Below are 13,858 nucleotides of genomic sequence, written 5' to 3' on the forward strand. Positions count from 1 at the left end.
GGTGGTCTTTAAAATACTCCTTTGTTCTGTCTGTAATTTGAATAATTGTAACTAATAAGTGTAATTAGGTCTGCTGGAGTCCTGAAATCTCATAGTCTCTTTTTGAGTTTCCCAAGCGAAGTAGGGGAAAGACAAAATAATATGAATCTGGCAAATTAATTTAAAGCTGCGCTGCTGCAAACAGCAATATAGCGGGATGACCAGGGAGCCCAGGGGCAGCTTGCTAAGCAAAACCACATCCACAAAGCCTATAAATAGCAGCCATGTGCCACAGCAAGCAATGCATTTATTTATTTTTAAGTGGGTGATTCTCTTGTTACAAGGACATCACAGATTACTGAATAATTTAGTTCATAGTGGATTGGATGGCCTTCACCCCCTGCCCATGAACTTGCATCCACTACCCAAGGCAGATATCTGGGCAAAAGTAAGAGTAGATGGGCTAGCTGTCTGTTAACACCCAGAGATTGCTGTAATCCAGTAGAGACCATACTGTATGCTGGAATCCTGAGAATCCTTTATTGCACAGGCTGCGATGTTTGGATAGATTATTGTGTGAGCCCATTCCCCCTCCACATAGGGGAAGAAAAGCCTGTCAATTTTGGATAGGGGCCTCTATGTCAAATGAAATAGGGTCAGGATGTGGCCTTCTTCTGCCTCCCCCCGCCTCAACCTACCCCACATCCTTGCTCTGGATGTGCTTGACCTCACCAGTTCCAGGGAAGCAGACTGCAATCAGCCCAACTGACACTGCGACTGCAATCAGCCCAACTGACACTGCTCTGAGCCCTTTCAACACCATCTCAATGCAACACAAAGAGTCACACTGGAAAGCAGGGTCAGCTCGAAGCTCCGGTGGGCTGTGGGTAGTAGGCACTCGGGGAAGGCTCCAGACCAAAGTTCACCCCTTCCCTGCCCTCCTAGAGGGCACATTGCCACTGCATCCCAGTACCCAGGGACTTCTGATGGTGACAGGCCTTGGAAATATGCAAGTTTTGCACAAACGTTGACCCAGTGGGGAGGCACAGAACAGACAGGTGGCATAGAATGCCCCTTTGGAGGCAGGCATATGCACACTCCTGCTTCAAACAGAGGGAAGAAAGGGGGCAGATCAGATGGACAGTTGTGTGTTTTAAGAATAACTGATCCAGCAACGGAACAGCTTACTATAGGCCAAACAGTGTACTAAGCATGGGGTAGTTACATGATAATCAGGTTGGACACAGTTCCCTGTCTCATTTGGGGCTTATAGTCTAAGTGGGAGACAGAAGGCATTGAAAACCCATTTTACAGATGAGGAAACTGAGGTGCAGAGAAGTTAAACTTGCCCAAGGTCACACAATAGGCAAGTGGCAGAGCTGGGATTAGAACTCAGGTTCTTTGGCTCTCAGGCCTCTGCACCTTCCATTAGAAAAGAAAAGAATTAAAAGGGTCCTATTCCCATCATCAGCCAAACTTTGTTCCACCTAAAAAGTTGGCTTTTCCAGGAGATATTCCCTGTATAATCCCCCATCCTTCCCAGTCATTCCATCCCGGAACCTGCCTCAGCACTCATGTATTTATCTGTGTGTTTATTTATTAATTCTCTTGTCTCTATTATTTATATCTATTCTCTCACTCTTAGCTAGGATACATTTGTCAAATTATGTCTTCTGCCCTCCTGTTAGACTGGAGGGATTGAGTCTTATGCTACCTTTGCATGGTCCCCAAGGGCCTAGTTCAGCGCTCTGTACACTGTAAGCCTTCAGCAGATCCTGTTGCGAAAAGGAGTTGTAGCCATAGGTGATTTCTTGTTCTTTTTATCAGAGAAGCGTGGGGAACAGTAGGAGGTGGTGGCTGATGGAATGAAGTTAGATTTGAAAAGTTACAATGGCGATGGTGAAAAGTGCTGGCAGAGGAACAATTCTGTGGGCTGAAGATTCTCTGAAATTTATCTGCAAGGTCAGTGTAAGGGCCCATATGCTTAGGACTAGTTTTATAAAACCACCTAGGATTTATTGGGAGTTTCTCAGAACAAAATCTGAGAGTTAGGGCTATCGCAGGAAAAGGCAAGTTTGGGTGATGGGTAGTGGTTCAATAAACCGCCTTTTTCAATCCTCCTTTGTTTCACTGGACAAGTGGGCCTCTTCTTCTCTTATCTGCTTGTTCCCTGTCCCTCAAAGGAGTTAACAACTCATCTCCTCCTGAATTCAGAGGTGTCAACCCCAGTACTTGTCAAATATTCACCATAAGCGTCCCTGCAATAGCATTTGTTGACATGTCCTGTTTCTTTTCAACTATGGAGTGTTAGACTGCACCCACTCTGGGTATCCCACCCAACTCACTTGATAGTATTTGCCTGGAGTCCCCATGTTTACTATTGGCCCTTGAGGGATCTTGCCCAAACCACATGCTTTAGAGCCTGGGGATCACCATGGTAACCACCAGGTGATGCTGGTGACAGCCTCCAACCGAACAGTTGCCTGCTGACAATAGGGATGGGCCACATCCTGTCTGAAACCGGCTACCAGACTCCCGCGGGGGGATCGGGCACGAGCCAGTCCCACCTCCCCTGCTCGGATGAACAGGGTGGCATGGTTCAGAAGCACGACTCCAGGGGAGCTCTGGGGGCTGAAGGCACCAGTTCGTCCGGGAGAGCAGGCACGACCACCTGCCACCCATTCCCCCCGGGATCGTGGTTCCGATCGCAGTCTCCCCTGGAGGCGTGGGTTCGAATCCCACTTCTGACAACTCTTCCTTTTCCATCCTCAGCTGGAGCCGTTGTCAGCTGTGTGACTGTGGGCAAGTCACTTCACCTCTCTGTGCCTCAGTTCCCTCATCTGTGAAATGGGGATGAAAACTGTGAGCCTCACGTGGGACAACCTGATCACCTTGTATCCCCCAGCGCTTAGAATAGTGCTTTGCACATAGTAAGCGCTTAACAAATACCAAATTATTATTATTATTATTACATGAGGATTGCTCTGACCGATACCACCCTTCTGCAGCCCTTCTTCCCTCTCCCCAGACCCCAGCCCACAAGCTGTGCCTTATAAAATAAATAAATAAATAAATAAAATAATGCTCCAGTTCCAACATGCCTCCCAAAGGCTACATAGGACATCCACCCCTCTGCTCCCTCCCTAGCTCAGACACGCACAGACTCTGAGGTTCTATGAACATAGAGCGATAAGCAGCATGGTTTAGTGGTTAGAGCACGGACCTGGGAGTTTGAAGATCATGAGTTCTAATCCCTTCTCTGCTGCTTGTCTGCTGTGTTAATTTGAGAAAGTCACTGCACTTTTCTGGGCCTCAGTTCCCTCATCTGTAAAATGGGGATTAAGATTTTGAGCCCTCTGTGGAACAGGGACTGTGTCTAACCCGATTATCTTGTATCTATCCCAGTGCTTAGAAAAATGCTTGGCACATAGTAAGCACTTACCAAATACCATGATGATGATTATTATTAATGAGCAAAGGAGCCAGCTGGGAACAGTTAAGGGGTGCACTGGCCACAAACCCAGGTGGGGGCAGTTAGAAGAGTCACCAGGATATACAGAGAGAGAATCCTAGACTCAGACCTGTTGGGGTGAACGCAAAGCCGGCCTCCTCTCTGCCTGCCCTTTTGTAAGACTGACACAGCTGGTTTTGGCTCAGCGTGCTGCCGCTGTGGGGATTTGCATGCGGTAGCCCAACAGCCCTGGCACCTGCAGGGCTTTGGGAGGAGCAGAGCTGGAAACAGGCCAGCCAACCAAGCAGAGAACCTGGGGACATTATATCACAGGTGCTCTTGGAACAACCCCAGCTGGAGTCAGCCTCTGAAGACTCTCTATCTTACTCAGGAGATGACACATCTGTGCTACTGGTAGGCCAGGGCTGAGGACCTTTGTGGGTGGGGGTGGTCTGTGAGAAGCCCTCTTTCAGCCCACAGGCATTTTGTTGTATTGTACTCTCCCAAATGCTTAGTACAGTGCTCTGCACATAATAAGCACTCAATAAATACAATGGATTGCTTCTGCAGTATGGAGGTGCCACCTGGCTGATTGGACAGCTCAGCTCACTGTGTATCAGCATCCACTTTGGGGGTTCTCCAGCTGCCCAAACTGGATATGCCTCAGGCCCTTAAGAGGCGCTAGACCTCAAGGGCAGGATCCAGGACCCAGCCCGTTTTTCTGAGGTCTTTCCAGAGTCGAATCGAGGCCGGACACCTCCAACTCCATTCTCATTTCTGGGAGCCAAGGGCAGGGGCAGATTTCCACCTGCCATTCGCCTGCCTGTTTGGACCCCTAATCGTTTCCTGAAGCCCGGAGGGGCTAGGGCAGTCACCTCCAGGAATCTAGTTGGAGATGGCTACTCGCCCTTGGAGGCTGCAGTGAGGCAGGGAGCTTGACCACCAGGACCCTCCCTCCCCGGTCCCCTTGGCTCCTCCGTTTTTATATTACAGCCTGCCTACCTACTGACTGTCCCTGCCCCACTGCTCTGGGTCAGTCCCAAGGACCTGAGGAAATAAAACCCCAAATCCTCCCTTGGTGTTCCATAGGGCTTAATTAGCACTCCAAGTTCAGTTATGATGCAGTCTCCCATCGTAAACAGCTGAGTCTCAATCCAGTACCAATGACTTTGGGACTGAGAATACAAAGCAATTGATTAAAGTGTTGGAGGTTTGCATGGAACCATTTACACTTTCTCATACCCCTCTCCCCTTTTAAAAAAGAAAATGGTATTAAGCACTTACTCTGTGCTGGGCACTGTGATAAATTCTGGGGTAGATACCGGATTATCAGGTTGGACATAGTCCATTCCCCACATGGGGCTCACAGTTTTAATCCCCTTTTACAGATGAGATAATGGAGGCACTGAAAAGTTAAGTGATTTGCCCAAAGTCACACAGCAGTTAAGTGGCAGAGCTGAGATTAAAACACAGGTCCTCCGACTCCCAGATCTATGTTCTTTCCATCAGGCCACACTGCTTCTCCCTATCCAGCGTGTTCCCACTGGAGTGGTGAGTGAAGTAGGCAGGCGCGGGGGGAAGTACATTGTGAAACGTGCAGGAATTTTTTCTACACAATTCATTTCCAGCCAAAAGGGACTCATTACTGGCCAGATTATATCAATCCATTCAGTGAAACACCACTGACACCCTTTTCAGCGGAATGGAAGGGAGATTTTGGAAATGCAGTCAGTTTTTCATTGGACATATTCTTCAATATGTGTTTTGGATAGAATGCTTTTTGTGGAATAAGGGCTAGTCTTCCAACTACATGGGTATATCGCGATAGAACAATCCTGAAAGGGTTGGTTGTGGACATGCTTGTAGCATCAGTCAAAGCATGAGTCAAGGTGTGAGAAATAATTGTGATATTTTCTAAGCACTTATTTTTTATGCACCAAACCATGTGCCAAGTGCTTTGGTAGATTCAAGATAATCAGGTTGCACACAGTTCCCATCCCACATGAGGTCCACCTACTAAGTAGGACGGAGAACAGGACTGAAATCCTCACATTACAGAAGAGGAAACGGAGGAACAGATAAATTTAATGGGGCCTAAGAGTCAAGGTAGAAATTGTTGGAAAAAACAAATTCCAGTAATGTAAACAGGAGCTCCGCTGTAGAAGGAATTAAGGCCCAAATATCCCTAAAATAAAAGCTCTTATGTGGAAGCCCTACCTGTAGAGAAACGTGCAACCCGCCATCTCCACCGTGCCACGTAACCCATCATCCGCCGGCTGGAGGAGGGGACACCGGTACAATCCCTCCTGAGGTCCGAGGGCTAGGTCGGCAATTTACACCTGCCGGTGATCAATGTCAGCCAGTCCTGATGGGGACCAGAGCTAGGCTCCTAATGTCCCACGTGACAGCCTGATGCAGGGAAGGCGTCTTAACCTAGATCTGTCTGCAGGAGAATCCAGGATTGCAGAAATCCAGACATATGGTCAGGAGATTAATTCACTTTAGAGAAAAGTTGAGGACTGATGGATCCATGCAAAGAGAGTTGTTGGGGTGGATGGTGAATGCCCAGAATGTCCTGCTGGGCATGTGGAAAGAAGGATCCTGAATCCAGGATTCAAAAGTAAAATCTATTCTCAGCTTTCTTTTTCCTCCTTCTTGCCTACAGCTCATATGCTACATCTGCCATATGCCCAGAGAGAGAAATTGCTGGGGTTTAAAAAAAATATAGTATTTGTTAATAATTGTGGTTTTTTGAGTGTTTATTATGTGCAGAACATTGTACTAAGCATTTGGGAGAGTACAGTATAACAGAGTTGGTAGACTTGTTCCCTCCCCATAATGAGCTTACCTTAGAGTGCTTATCGTGTGCTAAACATTCTACTGAGCACCGGAGTAATAATAATGTTGGTATTTGTTAAGCGCTTACTATGTGCCGAGCACTGTTCTAAGCACTGGGGTAGGCACAGGGGAATCAGGTTGTCCCACGTGGGGCTCACAGTCTTAATCCCCATTTTACAGATGAGGGAACTGAAGCACAGAGAAGTTAAGTGACTTGCCCACAGTCACACAGCTGACAAGTAGCAGAGCTGAGATTCGAACTCATGAGCCCTGACTCCAAAGCCCGTGCTCTTTCCACTGAGCCATGCTAGTCCCTATCCCAAATGGGGCTCTTACTCCCCCTTTTACAGATGAGGAATGGAAGGCACAGAGAAGTTGTGACTTGGCCAGGGTCACACACCAGGCAAGTGGTGGAGCGGGGATTCTGAACCCCCAGGCCCATGCTCTATCGGCTAGGTTGTGCTGCTTGTTCATAGTATGCCATTGGTGGTGTTGAACAGAGGGATGGGTAGCGACTAGTGTGTCCCCCACCACAAAAAGATGGCCTTGGATTCCTCGGTTACAACTGCTCCTGGCCAGCCCTGGTGCTGTTGTCACTGCTAATACTACTACTAATAATTGTGGTATTCGTTAAGCACTTACTATGTACCAGGCACTGTACTACGCACTGGGGTGGCTACAAGCAAATCGGGTTGGACACAGTCCCTACCCCACATGGGACTCAGGTTCTTAGACCCCATTTTACAGGTGAGGCAACTGAGGCACAGAGAAGCGAAGTAACTTTTCCAAGGTCACACAGCAGACATCTCCCCCCAGCACAGAACCCAGCCAAAACCGTTGCTCAGGGAGCCTCCATCCCACTCCCGGTTGCTCCCCAGCAGTCCATAGCTCTGTTGCCTCATCTATGGTTGGGCTTCCCTGGGTCTTCTCCCCCTGCCCGGAGCTCCCCGCCCCTTGTGATTGCCGGCTCTAGTTTGCCACACAACAATGGCAGCAGGGACGGATTACGGAGAGGCCGCGTGGTTTCCAAGGCAGGCTTCGGGTTGGCTTGAGTATTTATAGTTCTTATCCCAGGAGTGTTTGATTAAGCAGGCTAAGCATATGTGGGAGTGCCAGGAACAGGGTTAGAGAGCTCTCCAGGCTCTCCAGAGCCAAGGACTGCACAGTGAGGGCTATACAGTGGCATCGTAAGTAGCAAAGATGTTGCGGTGTTAATGAGAGGAAATTTAGGGCATGGTTCCGTTACAGTGGCCTCTGACAATAATAAGGATAATACTTGTGGTATTCATTAAATGTTTACCATGTGCTGAGCTCTGTGCTAAGCACTGGGGTAGATACAGTCCAACAAGATACAGTCTCTGTGTCAGGCGGGCTCGCAGCACAAGAGCATGGCCTAGGGGATAGAGCACGGGCCTGGGGACCCAGAAGGACCTAATCCCAGTTCTGCCACTTGTCTGTCATGTGACCTTAGATAAGTCATTTAATTTCCCTGTGTCTGTTACCTCATCTGTAAAATGGGGAATAAGACTGTGAGCCCCATGTGGGACATGGACTGTATCCAACCTGGTTAACTTGTATCTACCCCAGTACTTAGTACAGTACCCAGCACATAGTAAGATGTGTGACTCCGGGCAAATCACTTAATTTCTCTGTGCCTCAGTTACCTCATCTGTAAAATGGGGATTAAGACTGTGAGCCCCACCTAGGACAACCTCATAATCTTGTGTCTCCCCCAGCGTTTAGAACAGTGTTTGGCACACAGTAAGCACTTAACAAATACCATTATAATAATAAATACTATGTAAAAAAGAGAAAACAGGTATTTAATCTTCATTTTACATGTCTATCTCTTCTCCCGAGTGCAAAAGCTAATAGAAATATATATTTTTTAAAATGGCCTGTGGTCTTAAAACAGCTTGTTCAAAACCAGTAGTTCGGGCTGGATGGTAAGATTGTCTCCAGGGCAGTAATTCAGGAACTCAATAAAACATTCAGCAATTTCAGTCTCGCCATATCATTCCTAATTTATCTAGTTAAAGGGTGATTATTTAATTCTTTTTTTTAGTTTGTGTGAGGAAAAAGCATTTTAAAGTCACGGCCCTTCATTGTCACCCCAGAATACTTTCCACTGTTCAGCTTTAAAGGGGGACTGAGCCCTCTGTCAGACTAGGGAGGGATCAGTAGAAACTTCTCCCCACTTTTGGTAGGAAGAAACTGAGTCACAGGCAGTGAGCAAAGGCCAAGCAGTGAGTCAGGAGCACAGCTGGGAATGAAAACCGAGTTTCCAGTCCCGTGCAACTAATTATCACAAGACACAGTGAGCCACTATACATTAGGTCAGCGGGCTTGTCACTCTTCGTTTCTAGATGGAAGGCAAGAAGGGGGAGAAGGAAAGGGGAGACTGGCTGGGAAAATAGAGGAGGGGTAACTTTAGGTGAGATCCACCCACTTCGCCATTTGGATTAAAGAAAAACTTCCTCCTCATTGGTCTCCTAACCTCCACCATCTTTCCCACGTCACCTGTACAATTCACTGCTGTTCAGAATGTTGTCTTTAAACATCTCTGGGCACACTTCTCAGTAGCCATCAGTGGTTACCAATTTATTATTATTAATCATAATGTTATTCATGAAGTGCTTATTATGTGCCAAGCACAGTACTAAACACTGGGGTAGATAAGGCAATCAGGTTGGACATAGTCCCTGTCCTACAACTGTGAGCCCCATTTGAGACAGGGACTGTGTCCAACCTGATTATCTTGTATCTACCTCAGCACTTAGTACAGTGCCTGGCACATAATAAGCACTTAATAAATACCACAATTATCATTATTATTGTTAAGAAGTAGGATTTAATTCCCATTTTACATATGAGGAAACTGAGGCATAGAGAAATTAGTTGACTTTCCTGAAGTCACAACAGGCAAGTGGCAGAGTTGGGATTCGAACCCAGGTCCCCTGACTCCCAGGCCCGTGCTCTTTCCACTAGGCAACACTGGTTCCCATCCTCCTCCTCCTCATCCAAGAGAAACTCCTGACCCACGGCTGTCCACCAGCCTTCTACATCTTAGATGTGGGCTCTCTTCACGCTCCTTTCTGGCTCAATTAATTGTATCTCACTCTCTACATCTCAGTCAATCGTTGGTATTTATTGAGTGCTTACTGTTTGCTGAGTGCTGTACTAAGCACTTAAATTTCCATCCCTAACCCTCCAAGAATCCTTCCCCATTGAATCAATCAGTCGTATTTATTGAGTGCTTATTATGTGCAGAGCACTCAACTAAGTCCTTGGGAGAGTAAAATATAGCAGAGTTGGTAGACTCATTTCCTGCTCACAAAGAGATTACAGTCTAGAGGACTGTCATTAATTAATTCCTACTACCAACACCCTTAGCACTTATGAAGGTATACCCATCCTCAGGCTTATGTATATTTAATTTTACATTTCAATTATTTATTCAGTATTTCATCCTGACAAGTTTGTGCTACGATCTATTATATCCTTGCTCTTCCTCCAGTTCCCATTATTCACAAATAATTTATGTCTGCCAGTCGTCTTTATTAGATTATAAGGCTCTCAGGGCAACGACCCTGATTTTTGCCTTTGGTTAGAGAAGCAGCATGGCTTAGTGGAAAGACTACAGGCTTGGGAGTCAGAGGACTTGGGTTCTAATCCTGCCTCCACCACTCATCTGCTGTGTGACCTTGAGCAAGTCACTTAACTTCTCTGTGCCTCAGTTACCTCCTCTGTAAAATGGGGATTAAAAGTGTGAGCCCCACGTAGGACAACCTGAAAAACCCAGCACTTAGAACAGTGCTTAGCACATAGTAAGCGCTTAACAAATACCATTATTATTATTATTATTATTATTAAGTGGAGAACCAGCATGGTCCTGAAAGCCAGACCTGGGTTCTAATCCCAGATCTGCCACTTGCCAGCTGTTGTGACGTGGACAAGTCATTTACTTTTTCTATACTTAATTTCCGCATCTGTAAAATGGGACTAAATATTTGTTCTTCCCCCATAGACAGTGATCCCTGAATGGGGCATGGACTGTGTCAAATTGGATTATCCATATCTACCCCAGTACTTAGAACAGTGCTTGGTGCACAGTAAACATTTAACGAACACCACAATTATTATTGGTTATTATCAACAGTGGTATTTATTGAGCTCTTACTGCGTACAGAGCACTGTACTAAGCACTTGGGAGAGTACAATACAACAGAGTTGGTAGATGCGTTCCCTGCCCTCAGCGAGCTTACATTCTAGAGGGAAGCTAACAGTTGAAGGGAGCTTATGGTCTATTATTGTTGTGTGTTCTCCCAAGATCTTAATATGGTACTTTATACACAGTAGGTACTCAGTAGATGTCACTGATCATGGTTCTTTTGCTTTTTCCTTCTGCCTTCTTTCAAAGGCTCTGGGTCATTTTTGTTTTAATCTCATCACAAGCACACCATTACAGCATATATACGTGTCTAGTTTAAGAGCTCATTTATACTAGTTTTAGCCAGAAGCAAAAGACACCAATAGAAACCTGTATATGACCACTGTGCGTGTCACAGTCAATAAATGCCTTAGGAATTGGGTGTGGGCACAGCAGAAATCTCACAGCTTTTCAGTTCCATGACCACAAACTGCACTAGTTATCCCTCTTTCGGATGACCATTCGTCCGGTTTTATACCGGACAGTCTGGTTTCTCTGCTGGTTTGTTCCCTATCCAGTAGGGCTACATCACTGGACCCCTTTATGTCCTACATTTTCTTTTAAACCCTGCAGGGTTCTGTAGCTCGGAAACATCACCTGTATTCAGTGGCACCTAAGCGGGGAGCATAGTGACTGTGGAGCAGGGGATTCCCTCAGAGTACCACGTTAGGTTTGGGGGACTTCGGATGCCTGTCTGATATCTGTGAAATCCATCAGTACTCAGTTTATCCTTGATAGCTGTCTTACAATGCATGTGATTGGCTACCTGGGACCCAAAATCAATTGGTGCTATTTATTGAGTGCCCACTGGAGCATCCACAGAAGCCAGATACACGTTCCCCCGCCCTTAGTGAGTTCACAATCCATCGGGGGAGGCTGGCAAAAGTTATTTAATAATGGATCAGGTGATATAATGTGAAGTAGTTCAACAAACTTGGGGTGACAGAACAGAAAAAGTAACTGAATTTAAAAATGAAAATCCAAATAAAAATATACATGTGTTCATAAGTGCAGAGGATAGGAATGAAATACCCAAGTACAAACAGGGCCTGTTGGATTGACATAGGTAGGATGTGGGGAATTATTCGGGGAAGGCTGCTCGAAGTAAGAGCGTGTGGATGGCTCAGTACAACCCATCACTACTACTAGAAGCACAAATCCACCCCATGCCGTATTGATAGAAAGTTAGTCTTTCTCCACCCAAGTTGGAAGGTATACCAGTATTCACAGGGATTCGAGAGGAGAAAATCTCTGGAGCTAGGAGAAGGGATGGGGGTCTTCCCAGAGAACTGCTCTAGGTTCGGGGGTTTGGGCAAGTGTCCAAAATGGGTTGTTTTTGAATTGGAATACTGAGAATGAAGGAAGATTATTTTAGCAAATGTTTCCTCAAAACATCTCGGAGTCATTCATTCATTCAATCGTTTTTATTGGGCACTTACTGTGTGGAAAACACTTTACTAAGCGCATATGAGAGTAAAATATAACAACAAACACATTTCCTGCCCACAATTTGCAGATGGGGAGACAGACATGAATATACATAAATAAATTATAAATATATACAGAAATATACATATATGCCTTGGGGATGGGATGGAGAATTAATGAAGGGAGCAAGTCAGGGCGATGCAGAAGGGAATGGGAGAAGATGAGAGGAGAGCTTAATCAGGGAAGGCTTCTTGGAGGAGATGTGCCTTCAATAAGCCTTTGAAGTAGGGGAGTGGGAGTCAGAAGAACTTGGTTAATGCCAGCTCCACCACTTGTCTGCTGTGGGAACTTGGGCAAATCACTTAACTTCTTTTTCTGTGCCTCAGTTACCTCATCTGTCAAATGGAGGTTAAGTATGTGTCCAACCTGATTTACTTATATCTACCCCAACACTTATTACAGTGCCTGGTTCATAGTAAATGCTTAACAAATACCATTTTAAAATTATAGTGGGTTCTGCTCCCCCTGTAGAAAGAGCCTCAACATTTGTCTCTGCCATCCAAATAAGCAAGTCAGAAACTGTCCCCCCAAATGACTCACAAAGATTTAATGGATTAGAGTTGACTAGCCAATGGGTTCACTGTAAATCCTGATGTCTCATCACCACCAATTCCTTTGCTTTGTGGCTGTCTCTCACTCATCCCAGGCCCAGCCTTCAGGGTTCATGCCCATCAAATGCTGCCAAGTGAGAAGAACTCCTGAGAAGGGCATGAAAAGGGCCAGGACAAAGCCACTCTTGTCAGGAGCAAAAGTCCTTTTCAAGTCATGGGAATTTAGTGGCGGGAAAAAAAAATCCCCAAATCAAAAGAACAAAAATAAGAGTGGCCCACTGTTGTGAACATCAACAAAATGTTCTGTTCAGAGAGTGGTTTCAAGGGACATGGAAACTGGTGAGACTGGATCTCATTCAAGAAAAATACCCTCAGTGCAAAAAGTGTGAGCCCTAGAGAGGCAGAAGCTTTCATAGTTGGCTAATTCCAAGGAAAGCTCCCTGCCAAGGCGTGGGGCAGTGGGGAATGGTGAATCCACAGCTGAACCGAATGGAATTGATGGTATTTCAGAGTCTCACCACAAATGGCCAGGAAACTGCATCAGGTAACTCACTGATCCCTGAGTAAGACTTGGGGCAGCAGCGTGGCTGGAAAGGGATTAGTGACCTAGGTGTTGGTCAGTCATGGCATTTATTGTGTACTGTGTGCAGATCACTATACTGAGTGCTTGAGAGAATACAGTTTAACAGTAGAATTAATACATTCCCTGCCCAGCTGGACTTCATATCTCACTGATCCCAGATCTCTGACAAGACTTGAACCTCCCCAGTCAGGATTGAACAGTCCCCAGATGATGACATTCTGTCCTGGAAAAGCTCTTGAAAGCCTGACCCCCTTCCACTCTACTAAATCCCCCATTCTCTTTTCACTGAAAATGAAAAGTTGGCATCTGTAGCTAGTGACAAAATCAGGAAGAGTCAGAACTCTCCTATTTGGTTTTTCCATGCAGGAAAGTGGAAATACAGTCCACCTGCTCTGTGGCCTCAGCCTGGAAAAGATTGTTTTAGGAAACAGAAGAAAAGGGACATCCTTTTCTGTTGTATCTGAGGTTGTTTTTTCCACCTTGCACTGTTTGTTATGGCTTTCCTGCTCATGTACTGGGGGCTGGGAGGGGGAGGTGCCTTCCCAGTCATGTCTCTGCCTGCTGCCTGAGAGAGGAAGATTTTCCATAGTGGGATTGCAAATCCTTCTGTGCTTCTCAGTGTTCTTGCTTGCTGACTTTTACTCTTCTTTCACTGCCATTTCCCTCTTGCCCCGAGGAAGATCCCACATACTAGTCAGCCTTAGAAAAATAAATCTCCCCATTGTTGTCTTTGAGTCCTTATTTCTCAAGGAAGAGTA

The sequence above is a fragment of the Ornithorhynchus anatinus genome, chromosome 16, assembly GCF_004115215.2.
Source record: "Ornithorhynchus anatinus isolate Pmale09 chromosome 16, mOrnAna1.pri.v4, whole genome shotgun sequence".
NCBI lineage: Eukaryota > Metazoa > Chordata > Mammalia > Monotremata > Ornithorhynchidae > Ornithorhynchus > Ornithorhynchus anatinus.